The sequence below is a fragment of the Mercenaria mercenaria genome, chromosome 11 (assembly GCF_021730395.1).
Source record: "Mercenaria mercenaria strain notata chromosome 11, MADL_Memer_1, whole genome shotgun sequence".
NCBI lineage: Eukaryota > Metazoa > Mollusca > Bivalvia > Venerida > Veneridae > Mercenaria > Mercenaria mercenaria.
In genome coordinates, this window is record NC_069371.1 from 32,692,604 (window position 1) to 32,714,922 (window position 22,319).

Below are 22,319 nucleotides of genomic sequence, written 5' to 3' on the forward strand. Positions count from 1 at the left end.
TATGAAAAATACAGTAAACAATTAAACAGTGTTCTATCAATATAAATGACCGAAGGTCAGAAGAAAACGCGCACCTCCTTTTTAGCATCAAAAGTATCATTATATTGCAATATTTAATGAAATTTTATAAAATTGCTTGTGATAACAATTACATTAAAAGTTTAAATCATTTAGTCGAATAAAACATTCAAGTAACTAAAATCAAAATGGCCATAGATTTCGCAGAAGCGGTGGTTCCAGAAACGCTGATTAATATGGCCAGGTGAGTGTATTTCCGCGGTCATCGGTTAGTTTTCTGAATTTTTGTCACTTTTGGCTGGAAACAACAAGTGACTCACTGAGACAGGAGCCTACTTATGTACTAATCCAGTCACAAACGCTTGTTTAGTGCTATTCTTTGCCAATAATGTAAACACTTCTGTACAGTTTGTATAAGGGACTTCTGATTCTGTAGAATTTTGATAAAAATGGTAACATTTTTGTGTAAAAAGGCTCCTGATTACGTTTGCATCATAGCGTAAGTATGACACTATCACACAACAACCATTTTATACGAGGAATCTTTCAAAATATATGCCACACTTAATTTACCCATCATACAAAACTTTTTTACTATAATAGAACAATTAAATAAAGTAAGAACTGACTTTTAAGATCGGTCGTAGAAATTTAGCGGTGTGCCGTAACCATGGAAACGGCTACTGAAGCTGGTAATCGCGGAAACTCAAAAACTTTCTTTTGTCATATTTCAAAAAGTAGTAGGATTAGAAACTTGATTTTTTCACATTTTAATTAAGTTATGAATACCATTTGTTTTCAGTGATTATATTCTAAATATCTTATTTAATTTCTTAATTGTCGTCAGCACGTGCAATTTTAGTAATAAGCACGTGCATTCAGTTGTGAACTAACAAGTGCCTTTTTTAAATCAGAAAATGTTTTTTGGACTTAATTACAACTATGGCTGATTTTTGGCTTGAAAATGTTGTATAATACGCATGCAATTAAAATTCTAAAAATTTTGAAACGTCAGTTTAACATCATTTTATATATTAATGCAGCGGATTGCATGCCATATAGGCTATTAATTCGCTTCCCTTTTCAATACATACGGACAATGAAGTTAATTAATGATGCGTTAAATAACGGCTTGGAATATTTAATATATATTATATGAAAAACAACAAAGTTTATTTAATTAATTTTTGGAAAACATGTGGATAAATTGTTTTTGTGACATTGCCTTTTGTTAGCTGTCAGTATTGTATAGATACGCTTAACATATTATAATGCATGCATAAAATTGTTCCCATTTTCGTTGATAATTTTACTATTACTGTTACGAAATCAAATATGTTAGATTTGATACTTCTTTTGTTTTAATAATTAATCATATTACCGGACTTTTCTTCATAATTCAGCGGAACCATTATGAGAGTAAACTAGGCCTAGAGTAAAGGCTTTCAGTGTGTGGAACGGTTCTACCAAAGTGATGCTAATGTACATGTAGAAAGAATGTACGATGAAATTTGCGAAATAATGATAATGTTTTGTGTATTTCTTATTTTCGGAGTGGGTCACTTATTGATACTCTGTTGAAATCTCGTATTACGCAATACACTTTCCGGAGATATCATCACCATTGGTATGTTACCAAGTACTATATATTTTGTATATAGACCGGATGGAAAAAATAAAAGGAAAATACGATGTTTTTGAAAGAGTATGTCTGTATTTCTTTCAAGCACATTTGTAGTAGCAATATACATCCTCTGCATGCGGTAACGAAGACAATAAATATGTTAAAGTGACAGTTTGCAAAAGGATGGTCAGTAAATGTTATCTTTCGGCTCCGTTACTTCAATAAGTCGCATATTTTTAGTTATTTTATATACAAAACACTTTAACAGTTTATTGACAAATTTAAAAACAAAATGAAATCCAAATGATCGTTTAACTATGATGACTTACATTCTTAACATTAAAAACATACACATCTCGTTTTAAAAAGCAAACAGAACGTAAGTGTAAGGACGAATTTCAAGTGTTAATGAATAACTGCGGATGGCCAAACCCCGGATCCCACCCCCCACCCCACCCCCACTTACTCAAATTGAGCAACATGAATAAATCCTAGACGTCTCAGAGCTAGGATTTGTTCTTTATTGCAACTTTGTACGACTGTTCAGGTACTTATCATATTAGAATCAATTTGCTTTGAGTGAAAATACCGAAATGGTAAAAGGCTACATTCTTCATTTGTTTCATATAAATAATTAAAACTTGTGACCTCATTTTCAATGCTTTACAGCATTTCAGTGATATAAAACACATATATAGCCATTAAATATAACATGTCTTCTCACCAAAAATGAAAACAAAAATATATTGAGATGTTAGGTTACATATATTAAAGAAACATTATCTGTCCGAAAAACATCACCATCTGAAAATACTCCCATGAAATTTGTCATTTAGCGATAACCCGTATACACAGTGAAAATGATCTAGATCTTTTCTCAATACAATAAGCAACACAGCTAAGCCAAAGCTGTCACAACCTTATCTGACTCATATACAAGATCTCATCAACAACATGGAACTACATTTTGAATTGCAAAAACAGATCATCTAACATCATCTTAAATGCTTAGCGAACTTCTCTTTTCGTTACACTGGGGCTTATTGTCCCTGCGCAGTTAGCGGGGACCGATGCGCTATGCTAACTGCCAAATGCTGAATAAGAAGTTGTTGATGCTAAATGTCACGTATTTGATGCTAAACGCTACATACAAAATACTATATGCCGTATACAGAATGCTACATGTCATAAAACTCTGCATGCAGCCACAAAAAAACATTGCAACAATTACAAGGCAGAGACTGAAGCACTCATGAAGGCCTTCTCAATGCTTGAAGACTCGGTAGAAGAAAGCTCCGCAGTCGTCTTTCTCACATATGCACTGTCTGTTATGGAAGTTCTGATCAACAATAAAGCTCCACACTAGAGCCTGAGTATAACCTGCAAAGTAGCACATCAGTGGATTACATCCATTGTGGACTTGCAGGCAATGAAGAGGCAGATAAACTGGCTAAGCTAGAAGCTCAGTCAGAACAACCAATAAAACCTGTGAGTTACAAGAAAAAAGTCACCATCATCAAGGCACTAACGAGACCAAGGATAGAGGAAGATGCTTTTCATCTCCTTGATTGGTCTGAACAGGTGATGTTGCCCAGGCTTCGCTCGGGGCACAAGAAGCTCAATGCTCACATGTACAAGAAATACAGACTGGCACCATCGCCAGCTTGTTTATGTGGTGAGGAAGTTCAGACTGCGGAGCATATATTTCGGAGATGTAAAAAGGCATGACCATGAGCGAGCTGCGCTTTCGCCAATAGATACCTCAATGCACCAGAAACTGTATGAAGGCATTGAGGATCTGCGGCAAATCCCAAGTTTCATCAAGGCTACTGGTCTGACAATGTAGTTGCGAACGAGAAGAAGAAGATAAAAACAAATTCTTTTTGTCTAATGATAAATGGTAATTCTCAAATTATCAGTCTTTGTGATTTTTATCTCTTCAACTAATGAATGTAACTTTTACTCATTTGGAAAAAAATAGATGTACTGCCTGTCTAATTTAAAGCAATAACATTGCAGATGTTACAGGGACATGGAACCGAAACATTTTGCTGTAAAATGTTTATCATATAATAGACTAAGATATGTAACAGAGAAAAAAGTTATGTAACGAAGGGCAATGATTATATAACTGATATATTCAGCTCTTTATTTCAATGGAAACTTAGCAGTGAGCATTTTGACATTTATTGTTTGAACAAAAAAGCATTTATCAATGACAATTACCGTTCGAAATCCAATATTTGAAGTTAAACAGTTCGTAAATAGCATTTTTCATTTTGCATTAACATTTTTGCAGTTACCATTGCGCATTGACCTTCCATAGGCATATCGCATTTGGTATGTTGCATTTTATATAAAGTATTTGGCATTTTGCATTAAGTAATTGGCATTTAGCATTAAGTATTTGGTGTTTAGCATTAAGTTATTGGCATTTTGCATTAAATAATTGTCATTTAACATTTGGCTATATTCATGACGCACCGGCCTTCAATACATATGCCAATTGCCATATCCTTTGTGCTAAATGCCTACAATTATTGCCAAATGACAAATGCTTCTCGTCAAATGCTTTAACTTTGTGAGTTAATGATCTGTATCCCTTACACTAATGACTGTTACTTTTAATCACGTGAAAACATATATATATATTTAATAGTGACAAAGTTATGTTACAAAGGCCAATGACTATTTACAGGATGCATTTATACACTGATATTCAGCTCTTTATCTGAATAAGTACTCAGCAATACGCATTTGGCATTTATTGTTTCGTATTTGCAATTAACAATTATCATTTATTGTTTGACAATTACCATTTAACAGGCAATATTTGACATTAAGCATATAGCAAATAGCATTTTGCAATAACTGTCATTTAGCATTTGGCAATTAGCGTGGCACAACGGCTTTCCATAACCTTCCATAGTACTTAATAAATGTCATTTCGTTTTCGAAACATTTTGCATAAGGTGTCTGGCAATTGACAAATAACATGGAGCACCAGGTTTCCATATAAACATGTACATTAGCATCGCTTTGGTAGAACGGTTCTACACACACTTGAAGTCTTTACCCTAGGCCTAGTTTACTCCCATAATGTTTCCGCTGAATTATGAAGAAAAGTCCGGTAATATGATTAATTATAAGAACAATAGAAGTATCAAATCTAAAATATTTATAATATATTTATAATAATTTCGTAACAGTAATAGTAAAAATATCAACGAAAATGAGAACAATTTTATGCATGCATTATATGTTAAGCGTATCTATACAAAACCGACAGGTAACAATGTCACACACGCACGCACGCACGCACGCACGCACGCACACACACACACACACACACAAAAGCACAACATAATTTATTCACATGTTTTCCAACAATTAATTTGATAAACACTTTTTTTCATATTATATATGTTAAATATTCCAAGCCGAGATTCAACGAGTTATTCCCTAACTTCATTGCCTCCATGTGTATTGAAAAAGGAAGCGAAAGAATAACGTATATGGCATGCAATCCGCTGCATTAATATATGAAATGGTGTTAAACGGACTATCAAAATGTTTAGAATTTTAATTGCATGCGTATTATACAAAATTTTAAGCCAAAAATCAGCCATAGTTGTAATTAAGTCAAGAAAACATTTTCTGATTAAAAGAGGTACCTTTTCGGTTCACAACTGAATGAACGTGCTAATAACTAAAATTGCACGTGCTGATGACAATTAAGAAATTTAATAAGATATTTAGAATATAATCAGTGCAAACAATATGTATTCATGACTTAATATAAATATGAAAAAATCAAGTTTCTAATCCTACTACTTTTTGAAATATGACAAAAGAAAGATTTTTAGTTTCCGCGATTACCAGCTTCCGTAGCCGTTTCCATAGTTACGGCACACCGCTAAATTTCTACGACCTCATTTAAAACCTCCATTTGTTGCCGAACTGTATTCTTATATAGGTGAAAAAGTTTTGTATGACGGGTAAATTAAAATCCTTACGGAGGGCCCGTACACACGAAAGCTTCTTCAGATATTTCCTTGTTATCGTTATTCCTTGCAGCGCAGTGGGCGGTGGATACAACGGAAATTTATGATTTGTCAGATTCTTGTAATATCAGTTCTTGGCTTTAATTAAATTAATTTGGTTACGTTCGTTACAATATTCTGACGAGCCTTTTGATCACGATACTGCATGGTCAATTGGTCACGCGGCATATCGTATGAATATGACGGTATTTGGGTTCATCATTTTTGTTTTGTGCTATAATGCAATATATAGATCTATCATTCAAAAATACATTCACTGAGAGAAAGAATTCGCTTGCAGTCTTTGATTTACTACACAAAACGTTGGCTGATTTACATAAACTCATGCATGACACTGCACATAATTATACAAAATAAAAGGGAGAAAATGATGAAATGATAGCTTAAAATTAGCATGAAATTTTGATGAATCAAATGTTGAACATGGATATATTTTTTTTTGGCACTTAGATCTAACATTCTCTTTTTATTATTTTATTATTAAGTAAAATGTGTACATGCCTTTCTTATTGTACTAAGTGTACAAAGAAGGAGACCTTTTACTAGCATTAGTAACTGAGTTTGACAAGGCCTCTTTTCTCAGAAACCATGCTGCAATTCATTGTTGTGAAGTGTTTTGTTATGCTACAGGATACAATGTGTTCTGGACATGGTTTGACACAAGATACTGGTAAGAGAGATCGAGCGATAGTTGGCTGGGTCTGACCGTCTAGAGCCTTTCTGAAAGATGGGAGAAACATTTGCCATTTTCAATATATCTGGCAGAATACTGGACTGCAGAGATTTTTGGAAGAGTTTTGTAAGGATGAGGGAGATCTCTTGGCTAATATTCTTAAGTAGACTGCTACGACCGGTCTTATTTGCTCGGGTCCTGCATCTTTATGGGGATTAAGGTTGTTGAGAAGTTCTTCGATACCTTGTGTTGAAATTTCAGTATCAGGCACAGCATAGGTTTGTGTGGGCTGTACGTTTCTTTTCCGGGGATCTCTTTAATACTTGTATCTGTGATATCATCATTTTCATAGAGCACAGGAGTTTGAAATTCTATCCAGACCCCAGAAGCTAGTCTACCTTTACAAAAAATACCCCCTATATATATATAAAATAATATTATGGTTAAAAGTTGTCATTCACAAGCATATTAAAGTCTATATGCTCTGATGTAAAACTATTTCGCCTATTATCGGCTATTGGCAGGAGTATCGGCGTTTTGGCAGCGCACAGTTACTGCCCTTTAACCAAATGCGCCATTTGCACAGAAGGTCGCGCTAAATTCGTCGCAACACATAACTTATAAGCACATGACTTTAAAGTTATTAAAGGGTTTTAAATGAGGTCCGCGACATTGTGCAAATTTAGTGTCAGGATATACAGTACTGCACTGGTTTGGAACCAGTAGCCAGACAGATTTTGATATTTTCATATTTCGGCGCCATAAATTTATCAGATTATGGCATAATTTCCATAGTCCAAATAATTTGACGTCAAAAGTGATTCTGAGATATTTTCTTGAGGGTCATAATCCCTTTCTTTACGTCAAAACCAATAACGACCTTTCCTGTGTTGAAAATAGATTTAGGTAAAAACACGACCAGAGAATGTTGTGGAGAAAACAGGTGACATAATTACTGTTGAAACTTCGAGTTTCATTTTTAATGCTTTCTACATATCAAAATTTCGGCTTGGCTTGTATAATCGGTATTCATGAGGGAAATGTTACTATCGTACTATGTTTGTATAGACTATGTTTTAATTAGGTCTTCCCGCCAGGTTTGTATGATCTGATGGTGATATGATTTTAAGTAGATCTATAAGTTTGTTTATTACTAGGTACAGGAGAGGCTCCAGTTCCAGAAAGCTTCCCAAGTTCTGCAGTATGCCAGGATGCCAGGTGTGGAGTGTTAGTAATTATGTCTCCCACCACACAGTGGTGTGGGAGATATATTGATTTACATCTGGCTGTGCGTGTGTCTGTCTGTCACAAATCTTGTCCGCACTCAAAGTCAAACATTTCTCATACGATCTTCACCAAACTTGAACAAAATGTGTTTGACCATAAGTCCTCGGCCAAGTTTGGTAACCAGCCATGAGCCAAAGAATTGTTGTCCATAAAAATCTATGTCAAGTTGTTGCGGCTACACTTAGAATTATTATATAAATGATCCAACTTTGTACTTAAACCTTAATTAGGTAGAAACAAGTGAATGGTCACAAGCATTTAAAAATGCATTTACCCTCACTTTGCTGGCGAAAAATCTCTGTATATATATATCTCTTCAATATGTGAGCAAACCTTACCCTCTTGCCCAGGCTCATCTAACCCCTTCTCCACTCCTGCACACCTCACCGAACACCCTGCAACACACCAGTCGGTCTATACCCCTGTCCACCAATGCACCAGCCTCAACCCATGCGCACAGCAATGACCAGCCCATTATACATTATAGCAAACGTCCTCAAAATTTGTACATGCATGTTTTTTATATGTGTCCCCTCAGTCGCTATTGTTTTGACTACCTTGTAGCCTAGTAGTATAGTGCTCACTTTGAGTGTGGGAGGTTGTGGGTTTGCTCCCTGGCCGCATCGTACCGGTACTAAAGACTTAGTACATGTATATGGTACTTCTAGCTTATTGGAGGGGCCTCCATGGCTGAGTGGTTAAGGTCGCTGACTTCAAATCACTTGCCCCTCATCGGTGTGGGATTGAGCCTCATACGGGGCTTTGAATTCTTTATGTGAGGATGTCATCCAGCTGGCTTACGGAATGTTGGTGCTTATACCCAGGTGCCTGCTTGTGAAATAATGTACGGTGGGGTTCCTGGGGTCTTCCTCCACCGTCAAAGCTGGAAAGTCGCTATATGACCTATAATTGTGTCAGTGTGACGTTAAACTTAACAAAATAAATAATTAAATAGCTTATTGGCTAGGCCCAGTGTCAGTATAATTTGACTGATGGGATATCATGTCACATGTCAGTGGCATGATATTCTAGTTAGATATCACAGTAAAACTGAGGTTTGTGCTCATTGCTACATATCAACACCATCATTTACATGACTGATAAATTGTTGAAAAGATGCTAAAACACACACGCACGCACACACACACAGACAAAATTGCTCTTGTCTGGCCATCCAACTTTGTGTTGTTCATATTTTTAAAAAAACATTTGAACATGTCATCAAATAGAGAAACCTCTAGGATTGTTATAGCATTGGAAATTGGGCACCAGCAATTTTAATTTGGATCAGACAGTCACAGAGCTGGTCCATAGTTATGGCCCTTGAATTAGTAAAAAATATGCATATTATGGGCCTAAGCTTGTGTCTCCTGAATCTCGAAAAGTATTTGACCCAGTATTACGAAACATTACAGGAACATTATTCAGCATTTGAAATTGTGCATCTAGAGTTTTGTTTGAGATATAATCATTCAACCAGGCCAGTTATTGCCCTTGACTTAGTAAAAATGTGCATATAAAGGCACGGAAGTTATGACGCACATACCTCAAAAAGTATTTGATATAGATAAATGAAACTTGATAGTACTGATGTAAGCCACTGCAATAGCATTTTAAGGAAAGGTTTAAGCCACTGCAATAACATTTTAAGGAAAGGTGTAAGCCCCTGCAATAGCATTTTAAGGAAAGGTGTAAGCCCATGCAATAGCATTTTAAGGAAGGTGTAAGCCCCTGCAATAGCATTTTAAGAAAGGTGTAAGCCACTGCAATAGCATTTTAAGGAAAGGTGTAAGCCCCTGTAGTAACATTTTAAGGAAGATGTAAACCCCTGCAGTAGCATTTTAAGAAAGGTGTAAGCCACTGCGATAGCATTTTAAGAAAGGTATAATCCACTGCACTAACATTTTAAGGAAAGATGTAAGCTACTGCAATAGCATTTTAAGGAAGGTGTAAGCCACTGCAAAGGTATAAGCCACTGCACTAACATTTTAAGGAAAGATGTAAGCCACTGCAATAGCATTTTAAGACAGGTGTAAGCCCCTGCAATAACATTTTAAGAAAAGTGTAAGCCACTGCAATAGCATTTAAGGAAATGTGTAAGCCCCTGCAATAGCATTTTAAGAAAGGTGTAAGCCACTGCAATAGCATTTTAAGAAAAGTGTAAGTCACTGCAGTAGCATTTAAGGAAAGGTGTAAGCCCCTGCAGTAGCATTTTAAGAAAGGTGTAAGCCCCTGCAATAGCATTTTAAGAAAGGTGTAAGCTATTGCAATAGCATTTAAGGAAATGTGTAAGCCCCTGCTATAGCATTTTAAGAAAGGTGTAAGCCCCTGCAATAGCATTTTAAGAAAAGTGTAAGCCACTGCAATAGCATTTAAGGAAAGGTGTAAGCCCCTGCAATAGCATTTTAAGAAAGGTGTAAGCCCCTGCAATAGCATTTTAAGAAAGGTGTAAGCCCCTGCAATAGCATTTTAAGAAAGGTATAAGCCACTGCAATAACATTTTAAGGAAAAATTTAACCCACTGCAATAGCATTTTAAGAAAGGTGTAAGCCACTGCAATAGCATTTTAGGAAAGGTGTAAGCCCCTGCAATAGTATTTAAGGAAAGATGTAAGCCCCTGAAATAGCATTTTAATGAAGATGTAAGCCCCTGCAATAGCATCTTAAGAAAGATGTAAGCCACTGCAATAGCATTTTAAGGAAAGATGTAAGCCACTGCAATAGCATTTTAAGAAAGGTATAAGCAACTGCAATAACATTTTCAGAAAGGTGTAAGCCACTGCAATAGCATTTTAAGAAAATGTGTAAGCCACTGCAGTAGAATTTTAAGGAAGGTGTAAGCCACTGCAGTATCATTTTAAGAGAGGTTTAAGCCTCTGCAATAGCATTTTTAGAAATGTGTAAGCCACTGCAATAACATTTTAAGGAAAGGTGTAAGCCACTGCTATAGAATTTTAAGGAAGATGTAAGCCCCTGTAATAGCATTTTAAGGAAGGTGTAAGCCACTGCAATAGGATTTTAAGAAAGGTATAAGCCACTGCAATAACATCTTAAGGATTGTGTAAGCCACTGCAATAACATTTTAAGGAAGATGTAAGCCCCTGTTGTAGCATTTTAAGAAAGGTGTAAGCCCCTGCAGTAGCATTTTAAGGAATGTATAAGCCACTGCAGTAGCATTTTAAGGAAGGTGTAAGCCCATGCAATAGCATTTTAAGGAAGTTGCCTTAATGATGGTGTAGCAGTAAGCCACTGCAATAGCATTTTAAGGAAGGTGTAAGCCCCAGCAATCACATTATAAGGAAAGTGCCACTTCAATCACACTTTAATGATGGTGTAACAGTAAGCCACTGCAATCACATTTTAAGGAAGGTGTAAGCCCCAGCAATTGCATTTTAAGGAAAGTGCCACTGCAGTCACACTTTAATGATGGTGTAACAGTAAGCCACTTCAATCGCATTTTAAAGAAGGTGTAAGCCACTGTTACCACACTTAAGGAATGAGTCAGTCACTGATGCATTATAAGGAAGTGTCAGTCAATGCTTATACACCTAAATCACCATATGTTTAAAGGAAATACTTGACAAAAGCTTAAATTCCATATTTACTACACAGCTAGGCATGATGGTTAGAGTTTTTCCCAAACTTGTCTGTAGAAGTGTGGGCACCAAGTATATAATACAGTTGTTTTAAGAAAGGTGTCTTTAAGTTTTTATCTCTAAATAACAAAATACAGGAACAACCTTATCATTTATTTGGTCAACTCTTGCAGCCAGGCGGTTTGAACAAAATCCAGTTTAAACAGAATCTGCAGTTGGTCAGTTAATGTATCTGACAACTGATTCCAGGTAAAAAATTAGTTATCACTTCTTGCATTTAGAAAATATCTCCTCTGTTAGGGATATGGTAGGATAAGGCAAAGAAGTACTGGCTGAAGGTTTCAAAAAACTACCGTATCACCACATTTTAAGGGCAGTTTCGGCCAAGGGGCTTATGTATTTTTGGACTAAATTTCATTTGGATAGGGATGATAAGGTAGGGTAAGATAGGATTTTTCTGCCACTGTTAGTGTGTGAAAGTGTACTGTGTGATAGTGTTTTTAAACAGTCAACCCTCAAAACAAGATGTCTTTAGGTACTACCATATCATTTAATGTGATCAACTACTGTAGCCAGGCCGTTTACTTATACGCTAACATAAAAAAATTGAGGGTTGCAATTGGTTACATCATTTAGGAGAATAGATGTTTATCAGTCATTGATTTTTGACAAAATATCAGGGTTCTCCCCAGAATATCATGCAGATGGTGTGTGCTTGTTAGGTGACTATTACCTTCAAAGATATTTGATCATTTATAGATAATTTTGGTCAGCAGTGTTATTGGTAAAGAGGTTATATTAAACAGGTGTTGTATCTGTCAAAGACAACAGATTTATAGGAATATTACTGGAAGTTCCATAATTGTTTAAATTTTATGTTAAAAACAGATTACTTAGGCAGCTGTCCAAAAAGATGATTGCATTCAAAAATGGTGATTTTAATAAAAGTTTATGTTATAATTTTGCTAATCAGTGAACATTTGGCCAGTATTTGAAAAAAAACAATGATCAAAAATGGGATTTAACAAGAAATAACTGTATTTTGATATAATAATATGTTCAGGTAGATCATAAACAAAGACTTTATGAATCTTCAGACCATATCAGAAAATTTAATTCTAGGTATATAATAATATATATTGCTACCAGGTTGGTTATTCCATTAAATTTAGGAACCTGGGGAGAACAATATTGTTGCTAGGGTTATGCTACTAGTAATTAAAGCCAATTATTTAAATAGGGTAATTGGCTACAGGTTAAGATTGAAATTGAACTATCTCTTGCTGCATTTATTATCCCCTATTGAAGGTGGATGAATATAGACTTGGTGTTGTCTGTCCGGCTATTTGTTCAGGGCTATTTGTTCATTCATCCGTCTGTCCTTATGTGTGTGCCTCCGAAGTTCAATTAGTATTTTTAAATTAGCTAGAATCAACAAAACCTCAAATAGTTATTGATTAGCTAATAATAGTATTATCCCCATTCACCCGGTGAAATGCAGAGATTTTCCTCTTAATTTGGTAAAAGGTAGGGATTTAATTTTGACTGAGTAACCTATTGATATTTTTCATGAAATTTTACACATTGGTGTAGTTTATGATATGGCAGGGTACATGCACAACTTACATTAGGATGACTTCAGTAACTTCAGAGTGATTGCCCATTACTTGTATTACAGTCTGTTAATTCCCACATAACAAAGTAATCCATTGGTGGATCTTTATTAAATTTAATACACTATAGGGTAGTTGTGCATATACATCTTTTGTAAAGTAAATGCAGAGTTATTGTCCTTTAATTGTTTTGAAATTCTCACAAAACAGAGTAACACAGTCATCATTGTTGGATCTTCATGAAACTTAATACTATATAGATCACTGATAAGGTGGTGATGCATACACAGATTTGGTTAGGATTTCTTCTATATTGAATTGTTTTATATTTCAAAGTATAGTCCTGTTATTCACAAAACAACCCATTTGGTGGGGGATATAAATTTGCTTCTTCTGTTAGGGATATGGTGGAATAAGGCAAATGTTTTAATTCTGGCTACTGGTTTTATAAAAGCTACCATATCACCACATCTTAAGGGCAGTTTCGGCCACATGCATGTATTTTTGGACAAAATTTCAACATGATATGGTAGATTTGTTAGGAAGATGCCTCAATTAATGACAACTTTGTTCAGAGGATTTCTTCTTCATGCATGGAGGGATTTTAATGTGTCTTGGCACAATTGTTCACCATCATGAGACAAAGTGTCATGTGCAAGAACCCTGAGGTCTCTAGGTCCAAGGTCATGGTCACGTATGAGAATGAAATTTTCTTGTATGGCCTTTTAGAGGGTTGATGAATGCTTCTACCTTATATCCAGGTCACCCATGACGCTTATTTTAGGTCAAGGTCAATAGGTCAAATGTCAAGCAACTGTCATGATATTTGAATGGTATTTGCAGTTCTGTAACAAAAACTTTTCTTCTAATAAGCTCTCTCTATGGGTGTATTTTGAGACTATGACACCCTTGTCATTAATAAATATTTTTTACTGTAAAACAAATTGAAAATCTTAAAGATATATATAACATTTTGTCTATGATTATTGGGTTTGTACCAATAATGGTGTTTATCAATGGTCTACAGGCTGGTACCAGTATATAGATTTATGGGATGCCATTAAAGGGGGAAATATTTTTTATTACATTTGAACATGTTGATAGAGTTCCTACATTAAGATATAATATTTTCGGCTCTTCCTACATTTTTTTATGTGTGAATGAGATTGGATGAGTGAATTCCTACCTGCAGAGAAGAGGATGCTGCTGTGAAAGAGGAACTTGGTGGAGGGTTTGACATTGACTGTACCATTGAGGGCTTCAAGATATCTGTTTAAGCCCAACTGTCAAACTTGACTGTTCAAAGATACCACCATATCATATTTTCTGTATACAGTTTAGCCAATTGAGTCATTCAAGTTTGGAGAAAATCCTCAGCTCAGAAGTTTAATCCTCAGCTCAGAAGTTTAATGGAAAACAAATTTACTTGTGGTTATGATATTCTTCTGCATATAAGGTATAGGTTCAAATCATTGTAGTTTTTTCATATATTAGTTGTTAGGACTGTAGTGGTGTAGGTCAGTTAATTTAGAACTGGCTGATGGTTAAAATGGAAGTTAAACTATTCTGTTCTTGCAGAATTAAACAAGTGACATGGTAGATCAGCAAAATGGCTACAGGTTTCAGAACTACCATGTTACCATATTTTAAGGACAGTTTTGGCCAGGTCATCCATTGTACAATTTTCTTATTCTGTGCTCCAGCCAACAAATCAATTTGTCACTATCCAAGTTTTTCATTTGACATGATAATGAAAGTGACATATTTTCTTGTACAAATTTCTTTAGTTGATACATCCAGTTTTAGTATGGAAAGTTTAAAAAATAAACAAGCGAGAATTACTTACTGATAGGCATAGGAGCACAGAGAGTTTAACAATTTTTGAAGGATGGCTGTATGTATTTTTGGACTAAATTTCAAGAGATAAGGTCGATATGGTGGAATAAAATAAGGTGTCAGCCATTGATCATTTTTAAAATGGCAGTTTGTGTCAATTTATATGTAAAAGATTTGTAATGAAATTTATGTTAAATTCTTTTTCACTTCTAAAGCACTAGGTCAGAATTTGTCTTGTAAGACTTGTATGAAATATCTTGTAAAGCACAGTGATTGAATGTTAATGAATTATCTTGTAAAGCCTAGTGTTTGAAATTCTCCAGCACAACTGTCAAACTTGACTGTTTAAAGATAACTAGCATATCATATTTCAGTCTCTAGTGTAGCTGCCCCATGTGGTTCTGGGACATTCTATGTATGAAAAGAATTGGAACCACTGTCTTACCCTTGCATGATTGTAAGAGGGTCTGAATACTTGGTTTTGCTGTAACTCTGTGATTCCAATAGGTATAAAAGTTTTGATTTAATATCTCATGTTTTTATTTTTATGTAAATGAGATGTGGAACCAAAATTTGTAGTCTTGTAATGTGTACTGTGTTGGTGCACTAACATGAGAAATTCAAGTTTAAAGAAAATCCTCAACTCAGAAGTTTAATGGAAAACAAATTACATTGTATATACATGTGGTTATGACATTCTTCTGTGTATAAGGTATAGGTTCAAATCTTTGTACTTTTTTCATATATATTTGTTGTTAGGACTGTGGTAGTGTAGGTCAGTTATCAGAACTGGCTGATGGTTAAAACTGAAGTTAATCTACCACTTCTTGCAGATTTAAAAGAGTGATGTGATAAGATAAGCGAAATGACTTCAGGTTTCAGAATTGCCACATCACCATATTTTAAGGACAGTTTTGGCATGGCTATCCTTAAAACAATTTTTCTTTTGTGTGCTCCAGCCATCCTTTTGTCACTACCCTCAATATTGTTTTGGACATAATGAAAGTGACAGAATTTTGTTTTGTACAAATTTCAAATTTCAGTCATCTGTTTAGGTCATAATTAACATTATGCTAAAGTTTTGACTGAATAAAAAACACAAGTAAGAATAACTTACTGACCCGCCTAGGAGCACAGCAAACATACAATTTCTTAAGGATAGCCTCTCATGTATTTTTGAACAAAATTTCAAGTAATAAGGATGATATGGTAGAGTAAAATGAAGTGTCAGCCATTGATTTTTGTTTAAATGGCAATTTGTACATACGGTTTTGATAACTTTATGTTAAATGATACAAGATTAATATAATGACATTAGCAATGTATATTGTATAAATTGTTTTGTAACACACAGTAAATGTACAACTGTACATTAATGAATTATTTGTAAAACACAGCAAATGTATCTTTAAATGAATTTTGTAAAACACTGAATGGATGTGAAATGAGTATGATTATTGTAAAGCAGAGTGAATGAATGTTAGATGAATTATTTTGTAAAACAGAGTGAATGAATATGTAATTAGCATCAGTTGTACTTCACTGTATGAATTTATTTACCATTTTTGAAATATCATTTAAAATGAACTGTTTTTTGAACACAATGACAGGACTGTAATATTAGTAATTTTGTAAAACAGTGGTCAGATTATTTCTTAGAATTGGTAACGTTGTAACACGCAGTGACAAGGTTTCATTTTTGACATGAAGTGGCAAGGTTTTTCAGTTAGTGACTTTGTAGGTTTAATGTGTAACATGAAGTGGCAAAGTATTTCAGTCAGCTTTTTTATATGAGTAACTTTGTAACACACAGTGGAAAAGTTTAATGTGTAACATAAACAAAGTGGCAAGGTGCTTGGTATGATATTTAAATGAGTAACTTTGTAACACACAATGACAAGGTTTAATGTGTAACATAAACAAAGTGGCAAGGTCTTAGGTATGATATTTAAATGAGTAACTTTGTAACACACAGTGGCAAGATTTACTTTGTAACATGAAGTGGCAAGGTCGTTCAAATAGATTTTTTATATGAGTAGCTTTGTGTCACAGAGCGGCAAGGTTTAATTTGTAATATAAACAAAGAGGCGAAGTCTTTCAGTATGTTTTTTAAATGAGTAATTTTGTAACACACAATGACAAGATTTAAATTGTAACATTAAGTGACAAGGTCTTATCAATCAGATTTTTATATGACTAGCTTTGTAACACACATGAAAAGGTTTTAGTAGCAATGCCTTTCAATCATTTTTCTTCATATGACTAACTATAACTCACAGTAGCAAGGTTTAATCTGTAACACAAATTGGCAAAGTATTTCATATGAGTAAGTTTGTAACACACAGTAGCAAGGTTGTTTTTTTTTTGGTTGGATTTAATGTCGCACCAACACATGATAGGTCATATGGCGACTTTCCAGCTTAATGGTGGAGGAAGACCCCAGGTGCCCCTCCGTGCATTATTTCATTACAAGCAGGCACCTGAGTAGAACCACCGACCTTCTGTAAGCCAGCTGGATGGCTTCCTCACATGAAGAATTCAAAGCCCCAAGTGAGGCTCGAACCCACATCGATGAGGGGCAAGTGATTTGAAGTCAGCGACCTTAACCACTCGGCCACGGAGGCCCCCAGTAGCAAGGTTTAATGTGTAGCATAAAGTGGCAAGGTCTCTAAGTCAGATATTTAGCTCACACACTCCTTCTCTGTGATAATACCAATAGAATGAAATTTCAGTCTTTTCTTCTCCACGATACCAACTGATTGAAACCCTGCACTCTTCTTTCCCATGATAATACCAGCTGAATGAAACCTCACACATTCCTTTCCCAAGATAATACCAGCTGATTAAAACCCTGCACATTCCTTTCCCGTGATCATAGCTCCAGATTAGATTTTAGGTTAAAGGGTATTTTACCCCCAAGTTTTTTTTTCAAAGGGTATTTTACTCCTAGATATTTTTTCAAAAGGGTATTTTAGAATTCTAAATGGTTTTTCAGAATTCGAAATTATTTAAAAGGGTAATAATAATAACTGTTTGTTTGTATAATTTTCTGATATTCACGTGCTCCGCTGAAGTGCCTTTGTCGACCAGTGCTGTTTTCCTGAATATTTTTGAGCCTCATTCAGATAGTTTTAACATTTTGTTTACTGCATACATTACATCTTACACTACATCTTAATTTAAGTTACTGACCACTGCGATATATCAACAGCCGTGATACTTGACTGTCAATGTTTGTTTTTTTTCAGAAACACCCACATGTATGGTGCTTCGGCTTCATTCAACAGTTACCCATAATATATCATAGATCACGTGCTTAGCGATAGGCATTGTCCAAGTCATCTCTTGTCACATGCTTTAATATACTTGAAGAAGAAAATAACATTATTTTACGATATCGTTTGCGTTTGCTTTTATGAGACGCCATTTTTGTTTGTTGTACTCGATTACAAAAAGGATGTGCTTGATTTACGATAAAATTGGATTACGCACTTTAATCGAGTAAAATACGTATCCTGTTTTTTCAATGCATATCAGTACGCGTAGGTTTGATTTTAAATGCGTTTTTTGTAAATTTCAAAACGTATTTACGCAAATACGCATCTTATCTGGAGCTCTGCGTGATAATACAAACTGATTGAAACCTGCACATTCCTTTCCCACAATAATACCAGCTGAATGAAACCTCACAATTGCTTTACCGTGATAAACAGCTGAATGAAACACTGCACATTGCTTTCCCATGATAATACCAGCTGAATGAAACCTCACACATTCCTTTCCCATGATAATACCAGCTGAATGAAACCACAAACATTCCTTTCACCCAGATAATACTAGCTGATTGAAACCCTGCACATTCCTTTCCCAAGATAATACCAGCTGAATGAAACCTCACATGTTCCTTTCCCATGATAATACCAGCTGATTGAAACCCTGCACATTCCTTTCATGTGATAATACCAACTGATTGAAACCACACATTTCTTTCCCATGCTAATACCAGTCATAAAAACAAGGCCCATCATACTTGAATTAAATGTATTTATTACTATTTTAGGTACACAAACACAGCAGACATTCCAAGGGTAAGAACCTCTAGCTATGGCAGCAGCTCTTGGTTATTTTTGTTGGAACTCTCTGCCACAACATTTTAGGGAAGAAACCAATTTAACCAGTTCAAGAGTTTGGTCAGTGCCTGGAGCGGAGAGGGCTGACCATGCACTGCCTGTTCTTGCTACTGATTTGCTGCTTTATGCTATTTTTCTTGTTTTCTATGTACTTGGTTGCCTTATGCTCTAATGCTTTCTTTTATATGTGCTTATTTCATAATTTTGCTTACTTCTTTTTATGCCCCCGGCATCTACTGATGCAGGAGGCAGATAGTGATTGTCCTGTCCGTCTGTTGGTCCGTCCGTACGAGGTTAACCAAATGGGACATGTTTCGTCTATCATCAATACCCCTAACTAGAATGACTTGATACTAATGCAGATGTATCCTGTGACCATTCCTCATCTTCAGACATCACCTGACCTCAGTTTGACCTTGACCTTGAACTTTACCTCGTTTTGGACTTAGGCTGCTTTGTATGGACAAGGATGCCACCGGGGGCATCAAGCGTTTATTAAACGCAGCTCCTTGTTTTTCTTGTTTTATGTGTTTGCATGTATATGCATTGCTTTCATATGTACTTTTGTATTGCTTGAAGGTAGCTGCTTCCAGAAATTACCTTTTATTTTATGTCTTTTTATGTTGCTTTAACATATTATCATATTTAATGCAAGTTAATTTATTCATGTCTTAACCAGTGTTTTGGTTGCTTCCTGTTTTTGTTGTTATTTATAACTTCAGGTTTAATTATTTTGATGAATGTGAGCATGTAATGGTGCAGTTGTGTCTAACAGTCAGCATGAATTAACTACATGTACTCCCAATTAAGTAAGTATAGTGTTTCTGAAATAGACTTAAGACTCACAATTTAGTCATTGCCTTTAACTTAACAGTTACCCAATTTATGAACAAACTGAGTTTGTTTACTTATATTTCATATCTGTAGCATTAGACTGAAATATTAAAATTTTCTGAAATATCAGAAAGTTTTATAAAATTCAGTGTCTTTTAATTTCTAGTTCCAGGCGAGCTGTTGTGATTCGCCTGTGTTTGTCATCGATAGTGCTTTGTCAGCAATTTGATTTATAGACCATCAAAATCATATATAATTTATTGTCAAATCTTACTAAAACATGTTCACAATGTTTGACCTTAGATTGGTTTGATGATTGGCTGTCTGGAGTAAAAATGTAGGTCACGAAGGGAAATCTTAGATGGGTTGCAGAGGCCACATTTTTAACCTGATGTTCTTGTAACTGTCAGAAAAGTAGGTCAAGTTTGAAACTTGGATATTTGAAGTAAAAAAAAAAAAAAACAAGGTCAAGGTCGCAGGCTCAAATAGTAAAAAATAAAAAAGGCCGGATTTTCTTCTTTATCTTTCTGGAAAATGGTCAGAATGTTTTGTTTTTTTAAGCTCCCATGAACTTTGTTCAGGGTGAGCTGTCAGTAAAGGTGGATAGTCTAGCATCTGTTGTCCATTGTCCTGCCTCCTGTGTCAACATTTTTACTTAAACGTCTTAACCTCTGAAACTTCTAGTCAAAATTACACCAAACTTGGTCAGTAGCATTCTTGCATGGACTTCTATCAATTTTGTTCAAACAGTTCACCTTGGCCACTTTTAGGATGGATCTTCATTAAACTTGGTCTGTAGTATCGTTATAAGGTTCTTTCCCAAATTTGTTAAAATCAAGGAAGTTACTACCGTTACACACTATATGCATGTGCGTATAATATTTTGTCAAAGTACCACCCTAAAAAGCAGCCAGACCACCAAAACTCAGTGTTTCAAAAATGTTCTCCCACCAGTGGGATGCACACCACATCTAACACCCACCCCCTTTCCCATGCGTATAATTCATATCGCCCTGGGTACGCCCTTGGGAATAGGGGCACTTGACCCCTGTGAATAAGGGCCGCTAGTGCTAAAATTAGAAATACCTCTTTAAGACTTCTTCTCATAAACTGCTTGATAGATCTTCATCAAACTTGGTCTGTAGCATCATTATAAAGTCCTCTCCTAGGTTTGTGCAGATTAAGCCACTTACTAGAGATATAATAGAAAAAACCTTTAAAAGACGTCTTCTCAGGAACAGCTCAAAGGATCTTCATTAGACTTTGTCTGTAGCATTGTTATAAAGTCCTTTACCAATTCTATACATATGGGGTCCCTTTTAGGGCCACTAGAGCTTTAGTTACATATACCTCATGAACTGGATGGATTGTAACACTATTATAAGGTCTTCTCCTAATTTGTTCAAATGGGGATGATTGGCCCCTTTTAGGGACTACCAGAGCTAAAAATTACAAAATGCCTTTAAATGACTCTTTCTGATGATCCACTTGATTGATCTTCATCAAACTTGATTTTTAGCATCATTATGAGGTCATTCACCAACAGTGTTTAGTTGGGGGCATGCTTGAACCTTTTACACGGGTGAGTGCTTTAGAGTCGATGACTCTGTTGTTAGACAATTTCTCAAAACCGTTAACATGCATTGCTTTGAAACCTTGTAGGATGGTTCAAAAACTCGTTTTACACCCAATGTTGAGTACTCGCCCCCTAGTGAACTTAACCTTGAAGAAATTAGGAATTTTAGCTCATCTGAGACAAAGGCTCAGGGTGAGCTGTTGTGATCGCTCACTGTCCGGCATCCGTTTGTCCGTCCACACTTTCCTTTAAACAACATCTCCTTCTAAACCAACTAGCCAATTATAATTAAACTTCACAGGGATGTTCCTTGGATGGTCTTCTTTTAAAAATTGTTCAAAGAACTAAATTCCATTCAGAACTCTGGTTGCCATGGCAACCGAAAGGAAAAACTTCAAAAATTGTCTTGTCCAAAACCACAAGGCCTAGGGCTTTGATATTTGGTATGTAGCATCATCTAGTTGTTCAAATGACCCCACTAGGTTGAAATATGGCCCTGCCCAGGGGGGTCACATGGTTTATATAGACTTGTATGGAAAAAACTTTAAAAATCTTCTTGTCTGAAACCACAAGACCTAGGCATTTGATATTTGGTATGTAGCATTGCCTTGTGGTTCTCCACCAAAATTGTTCAAATTTTTACCTTGGGTGAAAAGAGACCCTGCCATGGGGGTCCCTAGTTATATAGGAAAAAATTTTAAAAATCTTCTTGTCTGAAATTGCAAGGCATAGGCTTTTGATATTTTATATGTTGCATTGCCTAGTGGTCCTCTACCAAGATTATTCAAATTATGACCCCCGAGATGAAAAGAGGCCCTGCCCTGGGAGTCCCAAGTTTTACATAGACTTATATAGGAAAAACTTTAAAAGTCTTCTTGTCTTAAAGTTCAAGGCCTATGCCTTTGATATTTTGTATGTATTATTGCCTTGTTTATCTCTAACAAGATTGTTTGAATTATACCCCTGGGGTGAAAAGAGGCCCTGCCCCAGGGGTCACTTGATACATGAGTTATATAGGAAAAATACTTCAAAAATTATCAGGTCATATTTCCTAGACTGATTATATTTA